Source organism: Hirundo rustica, chromosome 6 (genome assembly GCF_015227805.2).
Source record: "Hirundo rustica isolate bHirRus1 chromosome 6, bHirRus1.pri.v3, whole genome shotgun sequence".
NCBI classification, from domain to species: domain Eukaryota; kingdom Metazoa; phylum Chordata; class Aves; order Passeriformes; family Hirundinidae; genus Hirundo; species Hirundo rustica.
In genome coordinates this window covers 40347901-40365350 of record NC_053455.1, presented here as the reverse complement: position 1 = coordinate 40365350, position 17450 = coordinate 40347901, and the positions used below count along the sequence as shown (strand labels likewise).

Below are 17450 nucleotides of genomic sequence, written 5' to 3'. Positions count from 1 at the left end.
TATTCTCGTCTTCCAGATCTCTCCTCTAAGAAAAGGGCTCTCCACCAGAGAAAGCAGGATGTTATGTAAGCAAGAGTAAACCTGGAATCAGACAGGCCAAAGTACTACAAAAGGGATCCCCAAAGTTAACAAATATAAAAGGACCAATCAAAGATCAGATGGGGCAGGGGGGAATGTATGTCACGTCAACAAAAACTGCAGATAAAAAGGACTTAGATTTGGCCTTTTCATAGAGACAACTGACGCCCACTTGACATAAAAAGTTGGATAATAGGGTATTTTAACCACAGGTGAAACCTGTAACTGTGAACAAACCAACACTGGGGACATGCATGCAGTTAACCAATCCACTTAGCAGGCATACAAAGGTGACAGCCCCCTTTTATTCTTGTAAAGGATGAGCAAGCCCACCCCAAAGAAAAACAGCACTCAAACAGCAAACCTGAGACTGATGCAGCTGGAATAGTAAATGTACTCACAATCTACATAAGAACATGTAGCACAAAAGGCACAGTCTTGGAAGTCTTAACTGAAAATACGGCTGGTCACAAAACTGTGAACTGTCTCTTCAGAGCTGGGACAGCAGGATCTTAGCTGCTGCAGGACTTCAGGAAGCAGTACATTCGAAGTAAGCAAAAATCAATGCTCTGTAAAACAGCATTTCAAACTCATTCTTTGGAAAGTCTAGCATCAAAACATCTCTGGTGAAGAGATGCCAGCATATCCTGTTACATCTCAACGCATGGTTTTACGACCCAATGTCAGATTTCGGTACTTGGGATATTTCCTATTCCTGTCCCAACAGCTTAAAGCAACTGGATGTGTTCAGCGTGCCGAAGGATAAACTGCAAGCAACTTTGGGCACACATACAGAAGGCTCTTAAGAGCAAGCAACTGAACACAGCCCGTGTTCTTTCAGCTCTTCTGTAGACACAGAATCTGCAGAATTATTAACATTACCTACACATGATGCTGCAGTACGTTGTACAGGAAAACCAAACCAGCATTTTAAATTATTCTGATCTCTTTGTATCTCATATGTATGCCTGGCTCCTTCAGACACCAATATTTCTTTGCTCTACTTATACTGAACTCCTCATCTGTAAGAGCACTATCTGTTGTAATTAAGTGAAGAAAGAAAAAAGGGTTCTCTCACATGCATTACAAGGATCCTGCTCCCAGTGGAAAAAAAAAAATTACATCAGAAAAAAAACATCAACAATCTGCTAAGGAACATCCTCTGCTCCCTAGGAAGTACACAAAGCATATATCTGCAGAATTTGAAAATATTGTCGTAGGGCGTAATATAAGCTGCCATAGTACCAAAATTGCCGTCCATCTTTACAGCCTGGCAGAGCAAACTTGAGAGTATTGATACCTAGTCCAGCATCACTTCATTGACGACAAAAGACAAAAACGATTGCAAAGAGAATGTCTAGCAGTTCAATCCAAAATCCAGACTGCTGAGTAGGCATCTGCAATGAAGAATAACTCAAGGAGAACATCTTTCAATGCCACTGAAAGCTTCCAGTGGGCCACATGAGGAAAAGGGTGTAATTCATGCTGTCCTAGCTGCTATAACTTAAAAACACCCTAAGCAACAGACAGATCAAACAGTCAGATGCTGTACTGTTAAAAAACAAAACCCAAGATAACTGTGAAACAGATTTAGTTATTGAACAGAAATGTGAAGACATGCATCGAGAAGATTATAAACTGTGAACAAATTCTAAACCCAGACCTCAGAAAAAAGAAGGGCAGAGACTATCTAAGCATACTGAAACACGGCACAATACCACAAAGGTGTCTCATTAAAGCCCTCAAAAGTAAGGAAAACATTTATGTTTGGTTTTTTCTCCTGTATATTCAAATCTTGCCTTAAATACGAAACAGATGCTTGCCTAGGCAGCTGAGAGAAACTGAAGACACACGTGTCCTGCCATGAATGGTTTTACACAACCCTGGGTGGAAGAAAATCAAAAAGGGGTGTGGGGAGAGAGTATCCATCAACGCATTTCATCCACATTAGATGTATCCTTGAGAGGGAACAGTTTCTGTTGTTGCCGTGTGAGCACTGTCTGCCAAACAAAGGAAGATGTTCAGCAAACACCCAAAAGGAGGAAAAATGTGAGCTAAGTATACCATACCAGGTACACTACATATTTTATCATCATAAATAAAGTCACGGAGCTAAAGACAAAGGTTCCAGGCAATCTGAAAGCTCACATTCTGAACTTGGTCAACAGGATTTTCCTTAGAGGCAAAGGGTTTTAAGAAATTTTTGTAATTGAATACATTAAAAATTTAAACAAATATTTTTACAAATATGTTTCATGAACTCTTCAGTAAGCAGCACATTGGATAAATACTTACTCTAATATTTATCACATATGTGCACAAAAATACCTTCAAAAAATGAACTCCAAAAAGCTTAACAAATACAGTGGTTCAAATCAGATTTACCTTGAGAAGTTACTGTGTCACTGTGCAAACAAATTATGGTGAAGTAAAATATAAGTAATATAATAAACTAAAGATGAACATTAGGAGGTTATTGGAAGAGAATTCCCATTGCTCTTTTACAAAACCTTTTGTAAGAGCAGTGTTTTGAAGAGTTTAATTCACAGCAAGTCAAAATTGATGTCCATAAGATATTCACAGCAATGTTCCACAAGCTTCTAAAGAGTCTATTGCATGCAGAATTAATAATGTCATGGTGATATTTATTGCTATTAACTGCCTCACAAAAGAAATTCTCTAACATTACAGAAAATTATCATACTATAAGATTATGAAGCAAACATAACAAAAGCACGCTCCTAAAAAGCATTTACATTCAGAATATTGCTACCACAAAGCAATTGTAGCAGCACAAACTTCATCAAGTTCTAGATCGACCAACAGATGAAGTATTTATTTTTACTGTGCTATATATTCTGAAAATAACATTATGCTTTATAAATATCTAATAGTTGAAGGAACAAAATACAATTGTTGATTCATGGAAACTATGCTTTGCTATGGAAATCACCATTCGTTTTAGGGAGGATACCTAAAGAGTACAGGTTAAAAAATACAAATAAGAGGCAAAAACCTCAGAAAAAGATCATACTTCATATAACATATCATATTTAAATAACAAAAATGAGAAATAAATTTTAAATATACATATATACCCAGCCTGTTATTTCATAGTAGTTCTTTGCTACAGGCAACATTTCTGATTTGAAGACTTTTAGCCAAAATTCTTTCAAAACAGTTACTGGGCTCCTTGCACCTTAGGACTACTTCTCTTCCTTTATTTATTCCCCACCCCAAAAATGTGGCAGAGGAGGGAGAAAACAGCAGGAAGAAAGAATAATTATGTGAGGGATTTGGTATATAATATTTGGGGGTGGCAGAGGATAATCAGAATTGATTGCAACTGATTTAACAGATTGTCAGAAAATCAGCACCTTGAAATGATGCATTATGGGCTACATCATATGAATTTACATACTTATCATGATAAATGACCATGAGACATCACCAATTTTTAAGGTTGACAGATACTTCTTCGTAGAAGAATCATTTTTCAGTTTAAGTTGCCAAAGGTTTTTCAAGATGACCCACTCTGTGCCAGGTATCCATGTCAAAGCTGCTTCAACATTTACATGGTATGCAAAATGTGGTTTTCCTCTTTCCAAGGAAAGCTACATAAAAATACACTTTTGACTCATTACAAGAGGTTATTTTTCTTCAAAAAGTTTGATCACTCATGTGCTTTAAGCTCTACATGCATCTAAGAGACAGCAAAATGCTTACCCTGACATACAAGTGAAGCTTTTGTCAAGCTCACTGTAATGTTACTGTTACTGATTTTGTTTTGATATGTTGCAGCTGAGCCCACCTACATATTCCATCTGTACTTACTCCATTCTTGTAAGGTTTCTGGGAACTAGAGATCCACAGCTGTAGATTCACAGGATAACAGAGCTTGGAAGGGACCTCCAAATGTCCCTCAGTCCAATCTCCTGCTCAAAGTCAAATATGAGACAAGCATGGGTTGCTCAGCTTTCCTGTTTGGGTCCTGAAAACCTCTAAGACAGAAGCTACAGAGCTTCTCAGGGCAACCTTTTACACAGCTTCAACACCCCCATGGCAAGAGTTTATATCCAGCCTGAACCTTCTTTGTTTCAATTTATGAACACTGCCTTGCATTCTCTCCCCACACATCTCAGTAAAAGAGCCTGACTCCATCTCCTCAGCAATGCCCTCAAAAAACCAAACAAGCAGTATGTTGTTGTTTGATCCCACTGAGATCACCTGTTTCTCCAGGTGAACAAACCTATCTCTCTCAGCCTCTCCTCACAGGACAAGTGTTCCAGCTCCCTAATCATCTTGGTAGTCTTCCACCAACTTCACTTCTATTTATCAATGGCTTTCCTGTATTGAGAGTCCCAAAACCGGCCACAGCATTCTAGATGCAGTCTAATGAGCACCAGGTAGAGAGGGACAACCACTTCCCTCCATCTGCTGGCTATGTTCCTTCTCAGAGTCCAGGATGTTGTTGCCCTTCTTTTCTTTAGGCTGAGGGAGTCAGGGTTGTAGAGAGCAAGAGGGAAAGGGAGAGGAAAAAGAAAGAAAGCTCCTGTGAAGCCTCAGAGCACTTTACAATACCCAAAGAGGATCTACACAGCAGCTGGAGAGGGACTTCTGATCAAGGCATGTGGCATAGGGCAAGGGGGAATGGCCTTCAGCTGAGAGGTAAAGTTTAGGTAAAATACTAGGAAGAAATTCTTTCCTGTGAAAGTGGTGGAACCCTGAACCAGGTTGCCTAGCAAGGTTGTGGATGTCCCGTCCCTGGAAATGCTCCAGGCCAGGCTGGATGGGGCTCTGAGCAACCTGGTCTAGTGGAAGGTGTCTCTGCCCATGGCAGGGGGGTTGGAACTGGATGATCTTTCATGTCCCTTTGTATAGGGTCTGACTGAGATACAGTTCTTTTTTTTTTTTTTTTTCCCCTTTCCTCAGCAACCCTCAGTGCTGTCCCACTGCTAACTGGGAGCCATTCTATGATTCTGCAGGGACATGCTGCTGCTGATTCATGCTCAGAGCACTGTCTACTGCCAGGACACCCCAGGTTTCTCCAGAAGAGCTGCTTTCCAGCCGGTATCACTGCAAGGTACTCCTCTTTCACCGGTGTAGGACTTTGCAGTTGTTCTTGAATAAAGCTCCAGACGGGCATTGTGTTCACAGTGACAAAATCCTGAATGGCAGGCCCATTAGCAAGCACAGCAACTATTTCCCCCCAAATTGGGAAGTCATCTGCAAGCACAAGAGCACACTTTGTCACTGCAGGACAAATCCCTGCAGTACCCCTCTTGTTACCAACCTCCCTATTTGACACATTAAGCACCTCTTTCTGAGTCCATCCATCCAACCAGTCTTTTTTATATTGTCTAGTTCTCCAGCAATCTACAATGTCCAAATCTGGGTACAAGAATATAACTGGAGACAGAGGTGAAAATCTTGCTAAAGTCCAGGAAAATTAAATCCACTGTTCTTACCTCATCCAAACATTCAGTCAGCTTACCACAGAAGACAATCTGCCTCATCATGCATGATTTACCTGTGATAAATCCATGCTGGTTGCTCTCATTCACTTCCTTCTTGTGACCACAAATGTGCTTCAAGAACACCCATGCCCTTATCTTCCCAGGGACAAAAAGGAAGCTACCCAGTTTGTAGCTCTTTGGGCTGTATTTTGGCCTTTTTTGGAAGGTACAACATATGCATTTGTTCAGCCATTGGGAGGGTCTTCTGCTATCTAAGATGCTTCAAAGGTAGTAGGAAGGACCTCACAGTGACCCTGGCCAGCTCTATCAACATTCACAGGCACAGTCCATTTGGCCCCACGCACTGGCAGGATTTGAGTTCTCTCAATAATCCCCAAGTGAATCCTTGGCCACTGCTGGCAGCTACTCTCCTCAAACCCTCGTTACTAAGCACAGAGGCCTGGGAAACCTGCTGGTGATGTCTCACTAAGGAACAGAGGGATCAGGGTACCCCGACCTTATCTGCATCCACTGTCACTATGATACACCACATTCCAAAAGAAGTTGTATTTTATTTGTCCTGCTTTTCACTACTCAAGTATGAGAAGAAACTCTTCTTTCTGCCCTTGATCTCCCTCCTAAGTGTCATCTCTAGGCATGCATTGGCTCTCTTGATGTCAAGACATTTTTTCTAAATTTCTCCTTTGTAGCCTGTCCCAGCTGTCCCTGTTTGTATATCCAATTTTTGCACTCCGGCTCAGACATGAGTTCCCGACAAAGTCAAGCTCATCTCTTCATAGGCCTGCTTGCTTTCCTGACTATCAAGATGGATCACTGGCATCTAAATTTATTCTGAGTGATACCCCTGCTGGATCTAACAAGTATGAAAACATAAGGTATCCACAGAAACAAAAGGGTGGAAGAGAAGCCAATGAAATTTGACTAAAGAAAGAACTGCAATGTGGGAAAAAGCTGATACAGCTGACACAGTGAACACAATCTTGAGTTTGGGATACAGACCAAGTCTGAGACTGGTAGGAAGACAGGCAGGAAAGGAAAAAACAAATTCAGATGAGGGAATGAAAAAATTGAAGGTGGAAAACTACAGAAGACAGAACTACAGGAGCCAGTGGAAATGCACAACACAGAAAGGAGAGATCCTTTTCATGACAAACAACTGGATGCGAAACTGAGGGTAGTGGACAGAAACCTGAGACCAGCAGACAGGACTGTGAAAAGCCAGAAAAGATTCAAAGAGTGAAAGAAACTGGAATAAACAATTTATGAGTTAAAACCTCTATACACACCAGTACTGCATGTCTGATAAGAAGCCCTTTAGCAAGAAACAAACTGTTTACTTGGGCAAAATAGCATTGTGATAAAAATTTCAGAATAGGGCCAAGAAGACTGGGACGGAGATATCACACAAGGAATAAGCAGAAAAATCAGCATCCATCAGAACATGCTCGGTCCTAGAGCCTGGAACAGAAGCCAAGATTTCAAGAGTTTCACCTCTACTTTCAAACACTTAAAAAAACTCAGAAAACCATACACAGACAACATCATTTGGAACACGGTTGAATTACAAATTACTAGTATCACATTCCCACCTAGCTCAAGTGGCACAAGTCTCATGGCAAAACAGACAAATTTCAGCATTTTTAAAGACTTATATGCTATATGTGTATTAGTCATATGTGCAATCCCACAGAACAGAGGGTTTCCTCCTGTCCATCAGGTTTGCTTTCTTTTTTTAATCTAGAATGTTGAACATTTTAGTTATGTGAAAAGAACTTTGTGGCGTTTTAAACAGTTGACTATCAAAAACATTGATTAAAAAAAAATACATATATATAGTCATACCACAAAAATTAAAGATTACTTGAACATGTTCTCTGAGCCCTTGTGAGCAAGGTACTCTTGCTGTGTTACTGAACAAAGTGCTAGGAAAAAAGTAAATAACAAAATTAGATTATATAAGGACCTTGCCACATGTACTGCAAATGTTGGCAACTGCACTGCTAATAAGACAGATATTGTAGGAAAAATGAGGGAATTATTACTGTCCTGGAAAATTTTATTTTCTTCTTCTTTCTTGCACACAAATAATCTTCAAAAGAAAAAAAAATATCAAAAACCCTCACAAACTTTTAATGAGCAATCCACTCTCCATCAAAAATATGGACTTAGTACCTTGGAGTTATCACTTCAACAAATCTAAGTGTCTATACTTGTAGTCTACATCAACACACACCGTACTACAAATCAAGAAATGAAGTCTTTTCTAGAGATGCATTCATGGATCCCTGTTGAGGGGGAATGTTTTATCAAAAACAACAACAAAAAAATAAAGCCAGATTGTTGTTAGCAAATTAGACCCTTATGGGAAAATGTCTTAGAACACATAAATCATTAAAAGACTGATAGATTATTTTGAAAAATCATATCATAAAGGTCCTAAATTGGATATCCAACACAAAGGAATACATAATGTATCTCAGGAGACTTATGTGAAAATATTACTAGTGAAACATGCAGGCACTAGAGACCAAAGGTAATGAAACAGCAATAGAGGAAATTAAGAAAGTACAGAATGAACAGCACATAAACAAATAGTGAGGCCATACATTATTTGATACCAAGAAAAAGGATTCAGTATGGCACACTGAACACCATCTATGCCATTCTGTGCTATATACTGAAAGCAACATTGTAGGGAAAAAATGCAACATTTAACCCTACACTTACAGGCCACATTACATGTCTTATAAGAATCTCTAATTCTGCCATTTCATGATTTATAAGAGCTTAATCTTGCAATTTCAAAGTTCTTTGGATACAGTTTTTGCTGCAAAATAGCAAAACACATACTCCATTTCCCTGAAAAAAATCCCACATCACTTCACTTGCAGATTGTTTTCATCATACAAGAGATGCATATTAATGCAATCATACAGAGCATGCATCATCTATATTTGTTTTCTTATTGTATTAGAAGCACAGTCTATGACCAAGCAACAAGCTTTTGAAGGAGTCCAGAAAATTAAGTCACTTTTGCTTTGACACTAGCTCCCCCTCCAGACCAGACTAAGATTATATGACTTTTTACTTTAATTCTGACTCTGCAACAAGATATAAATACTCAAATCCAAACCTCCTTCATCTTTATCCACTGAAATGTCAATGGACAGATTGATCGGATAAATGTAAATAAAATTATCATTTATTATTTTTAACTGCATATATTCCAAGCCTGGGCAAATCATTTGGTTTAGTAAAGACCTGACAGATAAAACACCTATTCCATACAGCCACACAAAGACAGAAACGGACCAAAAATAAAATATTTACACTATGAATGGTGAGCAGTGTTTGTAATACATAAGCATTCAATTATACAATCAAGTCTCTATTTGCAGTCTCAATAAAGTGATGATAAACCACAGATATCAAACCAAAGAGAAGCCCCTACGTGGTTTAGTACAACCTTTACTGATTCATTTAGGTGAAGGAGCTCCATTTCTACTCCAGCAAGTATAGCTAACTTTTTTTTTTTTTTTTTTTTTTTTCCTGGGACTAGCTAGAACTAGTATATTTTAGGTTGTTCAACGCATGAAACTGCCAAAATTTTTAAACAAATTAAAACAATCGGACTAAAAGGGAAAGAAAGCTACAACTTCCGACTGACCTTCCGTATTTCCCAGCTGTCAAATATCCTGGCAGCTACACCACTAAAAGAGTGAATTTGCCTGATTCAACACTCCAAGTTGATTCCTGTCTTTCCCTCACTGTTGAACTTCTTGCTCAGAAAATATGAGCAATTAACTACACTTCCAACTTTGAAAAAGGCTGCCTTATTACATGCAGTTGGTAAAATATGCAAACTTCGTAATGTGCTAGTGTGCCTGCTTAAGGTGCATATACATAAGAAACCCTAACAAGCATCGATAAAAATCTGGCAGTAAGGATACCTGCAATAACCGGAGAAACAGACGCTACTGGAAATACATCAAAGCAGAGTCACCAGCTCCTCATAGCCAGTTTTCTTTAATAATGAAAGGAATTGTAACAGTCAGCTGCAAAAGCACCCCAAGCACCAGCAGCGCAGGCAAATTGGCCACTTATTTGCTTCTGCAGCTCAGACTTCTGAGAAGTTTTTGATGACTCGCAGTGGAAAATTACTTGGAAAAACAAAGAAGATTAATACTATAAAATCAAGAAACCTTTTCATGCTCACTCTTTCTGAAGTATTTACTCCATTAACTTTCAGGCCTAGACATTAAGATCCTGTACCGTGTGTGCGTTGAGGGCGCAAGGACAGCAGGCACTGCCCCGAGGAAGTTACAGTCTCAACAAGCTATTTTACAGCTGATGCCTTTGCCCTTAGGCTTCTTGGTACAACCTGCACCACGGCACTACAGTTCCTGCCTCTCGCACCCTCAGCCAGGAGCTTCTGAAAGCAGAGGGTCACAGCCTGGTCTTTGCAGGGCACCAGGAACACAGTGCACACAATGCTTGCACACTCGTGTGAAAGACTTGAGGTTACATCAAGCACTAACTCGCCTAGGGGTAAATCGCCAGAGCCTTACCAGTAACAGGATCCACGACGAAAGTCAATTGTGCCGAAACACAGGACAGGTCACCGTGGGAAAAGCCCCAGGCAACAACCAATTGCTCTGTACCGGTGTCAGACAAGCACTTGGTGTCGAGCTACCGGGCGGCCCCAGAGCGTGAACTCCATCCTCAAAGCCTACGTTTCCCGTGTATTCCTCCCTGCCAAAAGCAGACGTCCCCTCGGGCGGCCGCAGTTTCCCGGGACAAGGAAAGTTGGAGGCGGCCTCCCGCGCCCTGGGGCCGCGGCGCACGGGACGGCGGCAGCCGCGCTCCGCGCTGGGGGAACCCCGCTGCCCGCGCCGCCCGGGGCTCGCACGCATCTCCCTCCCGGGCCCGGCCCGGCCCCGCCGCCGACGGTGATGCCCCGGCCGGCCGCCGAGCCCCGGCCTCCCCGTCCTCCGCCGCGCTCTCCGGCGGTCTCAGGCCCCACCGGCGACTCTCAGGAGAGGGAGCCCACGGGGACCCCGGCACACTGCGGGGACCGGCCTCCTCCCCGCCATCACCGCCCCGGCGGCGGCGGCGGCGGTTGCTGAGCAGCGCCCGAGTCGCAAAAGCGGCGGCGCCAGGCCCGGGGAAGGGATGGGGAGCGCTGGCCGGAGCAACCCCGTCTCGCCTCGGTACCCGCTTCCCCGCCGCCGCGGCTGCCGCTGAGCCCCCGCATCCCCTTACCGGAGCGCCGGCGCCGCCGGCGGAGCCCGCGCCGCCGCTGCCGGGGGTGCCGGGCGGGGGGGCGCGGAGGGAGGAGACGGAAGCAGGAACCCGCCGGCGGCGGAGCGGAGCTGGCGGGGACCGGGCGCGGGGCGCGGGCAGGGCGCGCGCCGAGGGCGGGGAACTGCGCGCGAGCAGCCGTGACAGCGGCGCGCGGCGCACGGCCAGAGCAGCGCGCGCCCCCGCGAGCGCGGTAGGAAGAGCCGCGCCGCGGGCGCGCGCCTGGCGGGGGAAGCAGCCTATGGGAGCGCGAGCCGGGCCCCGGTGCCGCGGGAGCGCCCCCGTCACGGAGCGCCGGAGCGCGCATGCGCGCCCCGGACCTTCCAGGGCCGCCGCCGCCGCTCCCCCCCCCCGCCCCGCCGCCTCCTCCCGCGCGCCCCCGCCCCGGGAGCGGCCGGGAGCGGCCGGGACGGGCGGGACGGGCTCGGCGGCGGCCCCGCGTCGCTGCGCGATGAGCCGGCGGGAGGCGCGGGAGCGGCCGCGTTTACCCCGGCGATGGGCGTGAGCGTCTCCGCGGCGGTCCTGCCTCCCGCGAGGGAGCGCGGCGGAGATGCGGCGCGGGGCGGCGTTGCGGGGCAGCCCCGAGCTGGCGCTTGATCCCTCCGGGAAGGCGTCCCTCCCCCGCGTGGCTTTGTCCCCGGCGGCGATGCCGTGCCGCGGGCAGGGCCGCCCGCAGCTCCCGGCGGCGCTGCCGCCCGCAACAGGCTGGTGCCGCCCGCAGCGCCAGCGCATCCTGCCCGGGAACAGGCGGAGTGGTTTTAATGGAAACATCCCTACAAAAGACAGAAATCTCACGAGCTTTTTTCTATTATGAGAGAAAAAGGAGTGTTTTGTGTCTGCTGGGTGACAGCAGGACTGGGGAGAGGCCCGCTCTTGTCCAAGCACCCTCGACTGTTCCGCCTTGGTGCCTTAACAAAACCCTTCCCAAAAGTGCACGTAAGCGTGAACTCGGATGGATGCGGAATTTCAGGGCGTTTAACGTAGCTATAGTTTCCTAAACATTCATGTGGGAAAGCTACATGCATTTTAAAAGTTTGTAATGTGCACTGGTAATGTTTCAGTGTGCTTGGGAGATGAAATGGCAGGGATGGGAAGGTAGCATGTGGAGTAGAAATTGTAGTAGGAGTATGTTCTAGGATTCTGTGATTTCGGTAAAAGCCAGAGTTGGTAAGGGTGGATATTTTGTAACTATCACATCCTCCTTGCACCCCCTCCCTGACTCAGAAGAGCTATCCTGCATATTGGCGTTCTGTCCTGTATTCCTTCACACTTGTCTTCTCTGGTTTATTTCACAAGCCCTCTTGTTGATTTTTGTTTTGTTTTCCCCAGAACTAGTAAACATTCACAAATGTGCTTGTAAGGTGTGAGACATTATGCCAGTGTCTGTTGGATTTTCTTTTTTGACTTCATAAATTCTGGATCGGCTGCTTGTTAACATGGAGCTTGGGGCACAGCCACCACAAGCATTGTCTGGGGGATGGAAAGAAGAGTTACAATACTTTGTGCCCATAGCAACCTTCCAGAGCGATCTGGAAATGCAGAAATAATTAATATCTTTTTTTTTCCCTACGGTTTTGATTCCTAACTGACAATAATAGAGATTAGTTGAGAAATTGAGATCATAAGCAGATTGCTGATGGTTGTCAAGCGCTGGGTGCAGTTGCTAGCTCCTATGACTGTGACAATTGTTATACCTACTAATAATTATATTGCTTATTGCTTGACAAATTTAGTCAAGGATTTGTATTCTAAAACCCAGTTCCATAAATCAAAAACATTTTTGAAGTTTAGGTGTATGCAAAAGGGCCAAAAGCGTGGGCAGGGCAGGGAAGGGGAGGAAGCCCCCATGCCTGGAAATACTCAATGCCAGTTTGAACCAGTCTTTGAGCAACCTGATCTGTTTGAAGATGTCCCTGCTTATTGCAGGAGGTTTGGATTTAGACGACCTTTAATGGCCTCTTTCCAACACAAATCATTCTGTCACTCAAAGCTTATGATCCAGAAAACAAGGCATGGCTTTCCAAATGATACATTTAACTGTATGTTGCCTTTGCTTGGAGGATGTCACCTAAAGAAGGATTCTAAAAGAAAGTAAAGTTGTTCAGGAGACTTCTGAAAAGTGGAGATCTGATGGGTCTTTACCGTCTGGTAAGGAAATACTATTTTATAGACATAAATCTGATTACCAACCCACAAAATATTAGGGTACTTTCAATGCAAACAGTTCTTAGATACAGTGTTTGCAAACTGGATAAAAATCAGGCCAAAACAGATGGGCTCTTTCATTGATACACTCATCGTGATTCCAGTTGTACTTACTGTGGTGTGAAATTAAGTTCATTTCAAGTGATTGTTTAATGAAACTAGGAAACTACTGCTGGTTTACTTGCTTTCAAGCCCATTATATTCTGTGCTACAGGCATATGATCTTAGAAAATGACACAGTACTATATCCAGTATCCACTGGAGATACTAGTGGGTATAATGTGATCAGTTGTACAGTTAGGAGGTATTTTTATTTATATTGCAATTCTAACCATACTAGCCACATTATAGCACCTACTGCTATCAGCCTCATTTTTATTTTGAGGAATTTGTGACCTGAGTTGTGCTAAGCCATGCCAAAATGGGAGAAAGAAAATTAAATTACTAAGGAGAGAGATGAAAAGCTAGCGAGGGGAGTGCTGCTACAGAATGCTAACTTTTTACAAATGCTAAATGCAGGAGGTACTTACAATTTGAAGTACATTTCCCAAATTATACTGAAAGGCCAGCAGCTAATTTTATTTTCACCACACAAAGGACATTTTTAGGTGTAGAATGCCTCTTGTGACTCCAGCAACTTCTTCATCCTGTGACCAAGGGGCAGAGCCTTAGTTTGTTGGTGCTCTGAAACCCTTGGAAAGTGAAATTTACACTAGATTATGAAACACTTTTCCACTCATGGTTAAGAAATTAATTTTCTTAAACAATTTTAAGGTGGAATTCTGGTTCTCATTGTGGGGTATACAGTTTCTAGTGCTCAATCTCACAGCCTGATAAACCACTTTTACCTGATACAGACCCAAAATCTGCTGGAGTCAGCTAATTCTTTCCACTGGGCAAGACGGTGGTAGCACTTTTACATAGCAGGTGGAATCTCAGCAGGGCAACTCTAGTTTCACTTTGATGAGACATTCTGCCACCTGTCTCAGAAGTTCCTCTGAGTAGCAACTTGAGTTAAAATGGAATCTAAAGGCGTTTTGATTTTTTCCCCCAAATACATGAACACATACTAAAGTCCACATTTAAATTTCCCTAGAAATAAAATTCTAGTTTTGTGAACTTTTTCTTTCTCTGTGCAATGTTAACAAGTTGTCTCTTATTCTTCACTATATCTGAACCCCAGAGCCATAAAGTTGTCTTAATGGATAACAACTCCTCCAAAAAATACCTTAAATCCTTATCCTATTATATTAAATTATTAGAAGCAAATTCAGGTTTTAGCTATCATAGTAGTTAAAGTAAACTTGAAAGGAAGAATCACCAGAACTAGAATGGATGTTAAAATACTTCTCAAATTAATTTGGGGTTTTTTTTTTTAATTAAGCGTCATTTGGGGGCTTTGGTTACCTTAGGTTTTGTGGACACTTTTTATTTATTTCAGTATAACTGTGCCTTGAAAATACTTCACTTATAAAGACATCCAGTTGTCCAGGTGACACCAGAGCTAAACCACACACTTATCTGAATCCTCCCATATGCTGCTTGGAGCTGGGAATTGGCTTTATTTCATACCAACTATTCTATATTACCTGCTGCAGACCACTGTAAAATGGTAATACTCAAGGATCACTAAAACTAAAATCAGAACAGGAGAGTGTTACAGGTATTTTTTCTCTTTGCTTACTATAAAGAATAATACAGTTTCTAGCATAATTTATCCAAGCTTTGTTTTGTCATGTGAAGTAGGAAGAAGACATGGGTAGGAACAGCTCAAGAACCAGTATATTCAAGAAACAAATGTAGAAATTACATTTGAAAAAAAATGCAACTAGAGTGGAATGGTGTTATGCCTTTGTCCTTCTTACATAAAGAATGTATATACTGAGGAGGATGAGTTGGGAAAAAAGAACCTCAAAAATCTAAATCAGTTCATTTTTCCTCCTTGTAGAAGTTGACATGCTATAGGTACCCAGACACTGCACCAGTCAGGAAACTGCGGAAATGCAACTGTAACATAAGAATTACAGAAAACATGTCACAAGGGTTAAAGAAAATTCAAGACACAATAAGAATGAGATTATAGAAACTGCCAATGTTGCATAAAACTTAAAAAATTCTAAGACTATTACCCATCATTTAATATGAAACCAAATTTCTTAAATTCTAAAAAATATTTTAAAGGATCCGTTTCTGTTGTAGCCCTCAGAATTTTTCCTGCTTTTCCCACTGGTTGGAAATCAGGTCTCATACTTGTTAGGTCTCAAGTTCACATAGAAAAGAATTTCAAATACCTGAAACCCTACCCCCTGCCAAGTTAGTAATGTTGTAAGAAAAGTTTTAAAACATTTTTACTAAGACATTGTTACTAAAACATTTTATTATATCTGTGTCCATTAAAGGATATCAAGAAAATCTGTATTTATTTCTGCTTTTCCAGGAAATGCTAGCAGGTACAGCCAGTCATTCTAAGTGCAGTACAAAGCAATGGTTCCTCCTCTGTGGAAAAAAAAGAAACCAAAACAAACTGAACAAAAAATCTGAATTACTGAGATACATTGCTGTTAAAAGATGTCAGATAGTGCTTCAGCATAACATACAGAAGTACTTGCAGCTGCAGAGCAACTCAAGAAACTTTTCTGTCCCATTAACCAAAACACTTTCAGTTTCCAGCTTGAAGCAGGTGAAACCATAACAAACATTGCCCAAGGACTGTTTAAGTGTACCCAAAGCATTTGAATAAAGTGTTTATATGAATCAGGGCAAATTTATTCTTTCTTGACACTTCCACATTTATAATTCTTCTCTTTGAATTCTAGCAGGACTTGATGTGGCATAGCAGTTTGTTTCTGTCTATTTACTGGTTTTATTGCAAGGAAAGGCCTAAAGGTCAAAAGGAACAAAGGGCAAACACAATTAAAATGTGCTGGGTGGGTTGTGTAATCAAAAAATCATATTGTGGGTGTTCATTAAACATCAAAGATGCCTATGGTTATATGGAAAATACATCTGCACAGTGGGAATACATCTGCACATTCTCTTCTGGGGGAATGTAGCAGGGACAGCTTCACTAGCAGCAGCAGTCGGTACATCTCAGCAAAACAAGCATTATATTGGAAAGACAGTAATGTAAATGCAAAAGCAAAAGGATCTTCTCCCTTTGTACATTCTTTCTTTAAACTGAGCCTCAAGTAGTACAGCTGTGTAAACACAATCATTTGTCCCTGCAGATGAGTAAGTAAAATACAGATTATGTAAAACTTGTGATTTGGATTATCCAAAACTATGCACACTAAAAGCTACTTCAGGATTAGAATCCAACAATGTAACTTGCATTACAAGCTGGATGAGCTGCAATGTAGACACTAACACCTGAAGCTGGCTCAGCACTTCCCACTTTAAGATCTCATTTCACTTGCTGACAGCAAAAATACTTGATTTCATAAACTCAGCCGCTTGGACCAGCATTTTTAAAGCTCCGTCCCTTTTTTCTCAAGTGCCTTAAGTTTTAGAGTGAGAGTTTCAAATTTCTCAGGATTATGCTGGTAAAAAAATGTGCCTTTAGCTTTTCCCTTAAAAATCTATTTGTATTTAGCCAGATTACTCCTATAAGGAACAAGGGAGAGGCCATGGCTTTAAACATCAGATTTTTCACACACACAGAACTCAAGTTTTGCAACTAGATTTTCTTATCAAATTTTCTGAATATCCTAATGGATATGGCCTGCTCTTTTAGTGGGACCTAATCTGAAACTGAGTTTCTGGTCTAGCTGTATAAGGAGACAAAAAGGAAATCCTCCCTCTCATGTTTCACATCATCTCCATGCATTTCTTGTGCCCAAAGGAGCTAGGATATCCTCACAGACACATAAACTCATCACTTTTTCTACTGTAAAATACTAGAAGAGGCAGCATTTCTAGAGCTGAGTAGTAATTACTAACTTCTATACATGTCAATGTGGTATTGCTAAGATGCTAATTGCCACAATATTTCAGGGTTTCCTTGCTCAGATTCATTTTATAAGAACTGAATGCAAGGTATTCAAAAGAGTGCTGGTGTCTACACTATTTTCATAGTACTTTACAGCAGCATTAATTCTCTCTTCTGGACTTCTTTCCATCTATGGAGAAAATGCACTTGTTCATCACCAACACATTTCCTATCTTTACTCAGCTCCTATTTTTGCCACAAGAGGGAAGGGGAAAGTGCTGATTTTTTTTTTTTTTTTTTAATTCTTGACTGTGCAAAAATATTTCTTCAGAGCAGTTTGTGGTTTGTATGCATCCAGAAGGGAATAAATAAATAAAGCTACTAGGTTGCCAGTGTTTTTGTACAACAGGTCAAGCTCTCATGTTTTAAGATCTTAACCCTGGAATTTGCGTTCTTGCTAA

The 17450-nt window shown here is 42.1% G+C and overlaps 1 protein-coding gene across 4 annotated transcripts in view; it reads right to left on the bottom strand.

Annotated features, from left to right (window-relative positions):
- Positions 1–11397, bottom strand: part of FUT8 (fucosyltransferase 8) — a 97906-nt gene extending 86509 nt beyond the window's left edge. For 2 of the 4 annotated variants that reach the window (XM_058421113.1, XM_040067931.2), the window contains exon 1: positions 10124–10138. The gene's annotated coding sequence lies outside the window, so the exon portion shown is untranslated. Of the gene's footprint in view, positions 1–10123; positions 10139–10817; positions 10835–11344 lie in introns of those variants that run through there. The other 2 variants (XM_040067934.2, XM_040067930.2) reach the window with 2 other exon arrangements.
- Positions 11398–17450: the final 6053 nt, after the last annotated feature.